This window comes from Pan paniscus, chromosome 8 (genome assembly GCF_029289425.2).
Source record: "Pan paniscus chromosome 8, NHGRI_mPanPan1-v2.0_pri, whole genome shotgun sequence".
NCBI classification, from domain to species: Eukaryota; Metazoa; Chordata; class Mammalia; order Primates; family Hominidae; genus Pan; species Pan paniscus.
Genome location: NC_073257.2, coordinates 131051268 through 131057661, shown reverse-complemented (window position 1 = coordinate 131057661; position 6394 = coordinate 131051268).

The following is a 6394-nucleotide window of genomic DNA, read 5'->3' as shown; positions in this document are numbered from 1 at the left end:
ATATTTTTTGAGATGGAGTTTTGCTCTTGTTGCCCAGACTAAAGTGCAATGGCACCATCTTGGTTCACTGTCTCCCAGGTTCAAGTGATTCTCCTGCCTCAGCCTCCTGAGTAGCTGGGATTACAGGCGCCTGCCACCACGCCCAGCTAATTTTTTGTATTTTTAGTAGAGATGGGATTTCACCATATTGGACAGGCTAGTATTGAACTCCCGACCTCAGGTGATCCGCACACCTCGGCCTCCCATAGTGCTGGGATTACAGGCATGAGCCACTGTGCCCGGCCCCTTTTCCAGTAATTTACTTAAAAGCCAATGATTTCTTGTTAATATAGGTAAGGAAAGAATCCAGACCATCACTTGTGGTCTCTTTATGACCAGCATCTATCAGGTGATGATATGCCTAAAGCTAGTCAATTGTTTTGCATGGTAGCCTATATTGGACATATAGATACGATCTTATCAATGGTAGAACTCCTTCTTAAGAGAGGAGGAGGAGGCAGGCTGAATTAAATGCAACATTAGGAGCCCTTATAACCAGATGACTCAGGTGAAGTGGGCTCACAGGGTTTCAACCCTCCTGCTGCGATAGCATAAACTTTCTTTTATTTATGTATTTTTTTTTTTTTGAGATGGAGTCTCACTCTTGTCACCCAGCCTGGAGTGCAGTGGCACGATCTCGGCTCACTGCAACATTTGCCTCCCAGGTTCAAGCGATTCTCCTGCCTCAGCCTCCTGAGTAGCTGGGATTACAGGCGCCCTCCACCACACCTGGCTAATTTTTTGTATTTTTAGTAGAGATGGGGTTACATCATGTTAGCCAGGCTGGTCTCGAACTCCTGAACTTAGGTGATCCACCCACCTCGGCCTCCCAAAGTGCGGGGATTACAAACGTGAGCCACTGCGCCCAGCCACATAAACTTTTTCTTGCTCCAAAAACTCTGAGTCCAATTATTTTTGAAGCCTCGGAATAAAGCATTTACTGACCTAAGATAGGCCATTATATATGCATGTGTATATTTCATGGCCCCGATAAAAGGAGGATATATTTTCTCCCTCATTGAAATCTCAGCTAGCCAGTTATATGCTAAATGTAATGCATTGCACAGAATGATTTTTTTTTTACAATTACATAAAATAGAATATAATATCTAATCTGCCCAGTTGGTTTGGAGCAGCTCAAGTCCTCCTGTAGTGGCATCTTAGAGCAAAGCTGTGAGTTGATGTGCTATAGAAATGAGTTTGTGCAGGAGCAGTTAGATACAGTTGGAGCACTCACTCCAAGCAGCTGTCCTAGTCTCCTCCATGGAGAGAGGATGCCACCTAGCATGAACTCTGGAGAGCTGCAGCCAAATGGCGAAAGCAAGCTGCAAGCTCCGGAAGCTTCGTGTGCTCCAGGATACCAATCAGACCCCTCCAGTCCAGGCTGAATGTGACCTCTGTTTGGGGGAGGTGGCAGGCAGGTCAGCCTGGGGAGACACTGGTTAATGTGTGTCCCAGTCCTTTAGGGTTGCTACAACAAAGCATCTTAGACTGGGTAACTTATAAACAATAGAAATGGATTGCTCGTAGTTCTGGAGGCTGGAAAATGCAAGATCAGGGCACCAGCAGATATGGTGTCTGGTGAGAGCTCACTGCTTCATGGATGGTGCCTTGTTGCTACGTCCTCACATCACAGAAGAAGCAAAAGAGCTCCCTCAGGCCTCTTTTATCAAGGTGCTAATCCTATTCAGGAGGACTCCATTCTAATGACCCAGTCACTCTGAAGGCTCCATCTCTTAATACCCCAGGAGGGCCAGGATGGGGAAAAAGAGGCAAGATCAAGGGTGCTCTACATGGTATCCTCCCAAGTTAGCAGATCCTGCATCACAGGAGGGAGGAAGGAGTATTTCAAAGGAGAAAAACAGTCCCTAAGGAGGTCCGTATGGGGCTAAAAAGGTGATAGAATTTTTAGCTCACATCCTGCTTTATGTTTGCCTTATCGGCATTGTAATTTTAATTTCTGTCTGTTGTTTCTAAGGCTTCAGTTTAAAAGGACTGCCTGTCCTAGCTGGGATTGGAGAATTGAGAGAAAGGCATGTGATCCTCCCGGGACCCAGAGGTAAGTACAAGGAGAGCAGCAGCAGCCCAGAGAAGCCCCTGGAGCTAGGGCTGGAGGGGACCGGAGAAGCAGGTGTCTGCAGTGAGCTGGATACCTAAGGTGAAGAGCCTGCCCAGGATCCATATAAACAAAATGGAAAGTTTCTCTGGGGCTCCTGAGAGGTCCCGAGAATGAATCTTGCTAGTCCGGGCAAGTAGGGGCTCTGGTTGTTGGACTTTTGTTACCAACATTAGTAACTTTTTTGGTAGCTGCAATGAACTGAATATGTTCCCCCAAAATTCAGATTGAAATTCTAATCCCTAATGTGATGGTATTAGGAGGTGGGACCTTTGAGAGGGAATTAAGTCATGAACGTAGAGCCTTCATGAATGGGACTAGTGCTCTTATAAAAGGGACTTCAGAGAGCTCTTCCACCCTCTCCCCACCATGTGAAGATACAACGAGAAGTCAGCAGCGGGCAACCCAGAAGACGGCCCTCATCAGAACCTCATCATGCTGGCTCCCTGATCTCAAACCTCCAGCCTCTAGAACTGCGTGAAAGAAATTTCTGTTGTTTATAAGCCACCCAGTCTATGGTACTTGTTATAGTAGCCGGAACTAAGAGAGTATCCCAGCATGTCGAAACAGAACCTGACAAAATAAGGTCGCATTGTTCAAACACGTGTGACTTCCTTCCTTTGACATTTATTGAGTGACTATTAAGTAGGAAGCATAGTTGGGCACCACAAAGATGAGTCAGACATGCAAGCCCTTTTTTAAACAGCTTGTAGGTATTTAGGGCCAACAAGTTACACACACAAGAAGCCGGAATAGAAGACAGATCAACATGAGAAGTACAGACTGCTGTAAGAAGGGTATTTTAAACTGTTTGGATCCAGTGTTGGCAAAAATCTCCTAGAAATTGCTACCTTCACTCACTGTGGAGGGAGTGTAAACTGGCACAGCCTTTCTTAAAGGTAGTTTGGCAATACATAACAAAAATCATAAAAACGCACCTAGGGGCCGGGCATGGTGGCTCACGCCTGTAATCCCAGCACTTTGGGAGGCCAAGGTGGGCAGATCACGAGGTCAGGAGTTCAAGACCAGCCTGACCGATATGGTGAAACCCTGTCTCTGCTAAAAATACAAAAATTAGCCGGGTGTGGTGGCACACGCCTGTAGTCCCAGCTGCTCAGGAGGCTGAGGCAGGAGAATCGCTTGAACCTGGGAGGCAGAGATTGCAGTGATCCAAGATAGCGCCACTGCACTCCAGCCTGGGCAACAGAGTGAGACTCCATCTCAAACAAACTAACAAACAACAACAACAACAAAAAAAAAACACCTAGCCCTTAGTCATAGCAGTTCCAATTCTAGAAAAACACCCTAAAAAATTAGATAAGAACGTGTACAAAGATTTGGCTACAAGGATGTATACAGATTACATTATTGATTATAAAATGAAGAAAAAGTTGAAACAACACAAATTTCCAAGAATAACAGATTGGTTAAGTAAATTATGAAACAACACTTCAGTGGTATTCCTGCCAAAAATGTTTAACCCGAATCTAATCGGAGGAAATATCAGACCAACCAAATAGGAGATGTTCCACAAAAGAGCCAGACTGTGTTCCTCAGAAATGTCAAGGTCAAGAAACATAAAGAATGACTGAGGAACTGTTCCAGATTAAAAGAAACTAAAGAGGCCAGGCCCAGTGGCTCACACCTGTAGTCTCAGCACTTTGGGAGGCCAAGGCAGGCAGATCACTTGAACCCAAGAGATTGAGAACCAGCTGGGCAACGTGTTGAAACCCCATCTCTCCAAAAATACAAAAATTAGCTAGGCATGGTGGCACGGGCCTGTAGTCCCAGCTACGTAAGAGGCTGAGGTAGGAGGATTGCTTGAGCCCCAGAGGTCAAGGCTGCAGAGAGCTGTGATTGCACCACTGCACTCTAGCCTGGGTGAGAGAGCAGGACCTTGTCTCAAAAAAAAAAAAAAAAAAAAAAACAAAACTAGAGACAAGACCACTAAATATGCCATGTGTGATACTGCATTAGATCATGGTAGGGAGGTGAGTGGCTACTATGAAGGATATTGTTGGGACATTTGATTAAATTTGAATATGGACTGTGCATTAGATAACAGTATATCAATGTTAAAATTCCTGGTTTTGAGCATTGTAATAGTGTTATCATATAAGAGAATATACTTGTTCTTAAAAAATACACTGTCAAATATTGTGGGGCTTTAAAAAGCAAATTAGGGCTGGGCACAGTGGCTCACACTTGTAATCCCAGCACTTTGGGTGGCCGCAATCACCTCAGGTCAGGAGTTCATGATCAGCCTGGCCAACATGGCAAAACCTGTCTCTACTAAAAATACAAAAAAATTAGCCGGGCATGGCGGTGGGTGCCTGTAATCCGAGCTACTCGGGAGGCTGAGGCAGGAGAATTGCTTGAACCCCGGAGGCAGAGGTTGCAGTGAGCCAAGGTTGTGCCACTGCACTCCAGCCTTGGTGATAAAAGCGAAACTCTGTCTCAAAAAACAAAAAAAGTGAATTAGTTATTTAATCTGCAAACTAGGATAGGCATCAAAGATTTTGAAGAAACAAACCATGATTTAAAAATAGTTCGGCCAGGCACGGTGCCTCACACCTCTAATCCCAGCACTTTGGGAGGCCGAGGTGGGCAGATCACCTGAGGTCAGGAGTTCAAGACCAGCCTGACAAACATGGCAAAACCCCATCTCTATTAAAATACAAAATTAGCTGGGTGTGGTAGTGCATGCCTGTAATCCCAGCTACTCGGGAGGCTGAGGCAGGAGAATCACTTGAATCCGGGAGGCAGAGGTTGCAGCGAGCTGAGATCGCGCCATTGTACCCCAGCCTGGGCAACAGAGCAAGACTCCATCTCAAAAAAAAAAAATTTATATATATATATATATATAATTCAAGGCAACAGTAGTTTTGTGATAAAACACAGAGGATTAACCACCAAAAGAATGATGTTGATGATAATTGCCACAGGCATTCAGGGAAAGGATGTGTCAGCTGGGGGTGTCAGAAGTGGCTGCACAGTGAGAATTTAGCTGGGCCTTCCACCAGATTCATCTGAATTTTCTAGGAGTCTGCCATGTGCCAAGCACTGTGCTAAGTGCTGGGGATATAGCAGTGAGCAAGATGGGCATGATCCTTGCCCTGTCGGGCTTCTGTTCTAGGGAGGAACCCAACCAATACCCAGTAAATAGATAAAGTAATTGCAATTTTAAGTTTCCAGTAAAAGGAAACAAGGGCCAAGACAGAGACATTCACAGTCATTGGGGAAGTCTTCTTGGGGAGGATGCCATCAAAGCCAGGAACTAAATAATCAAGAAGAGCTAGTCAGATATGTGTGGAGGGTAACAGCATGTCAATCAAGAGGACCGCATGTGCCCAGGTGAGGGGTAGCTTCTGGGGAGATGGAAGTAGACCAGTATGGCTAACACAGGGATGGGGTCCAGAGGAGCCCAAAAGGAGATGTCTGAAAGGAGGCAGGCATGCAGACCTGCAGGGGCACAAGCCACGTAGGGCCTTGTACAAATTTGTGTTTTCCTCTAATGAGATGGAAAGCCATGGAAGAGCTTTAAGTACGAGATGAAACAGTGGTTGGTGTTTTAAGAAGCATCACTGTTGATGCTGGGCAGAGAATGGACTGAAAGGAGGCAAGAGTGAGAGCGAGAGGCCAGTTAAAAGCAGGCGGGGGGAAAGGGAAGCTGTCAGACAGGGGCAGTCCTCATGCTTGGACTTTTGCAATGTCCCCAGATAAAGTTCCACATACCGTTACAGAGAGAGACTGATGAGACTGAAAAAGACCATCCCACACTTGTTAGTCTGGTTCTCATGATGAGTGCTCCTGGCCTGAATAAATATTTCCACCTAAGTCCTATAATCAGCCTGTGGGGAGCATTTCGTATTACAGTTTTTGTTGTGCTCTGTCTCAGTGTGGGTGTCCCTAAACCTGGAGATAAGGATTCAAATGCAAGTAGCTTATTTGGGAATGGAGATAAGGGAGGGGAACTAACACAGGGAAGGCAGCCAGTGAAGGGTGTGTTAAGTTACCTCCATGGTGACCAGGACTGGATCTGTGGGAAGACCCTGGGAGGTAAACGCCCCAGATAGTCCATTCGAGAGGTGAGGGAGCTGAGGTATTTCTACACGAATTCCCTCCACCCAGCCATTGCTGAGGGCTGCAGGCAGCGGTATAAATTCCCAAGCACCCCTGTCTTTCCTCAGGGGTGGGTAGACCAGGTTTCTGCAATTATGCAGAAAGACCCCCCACACA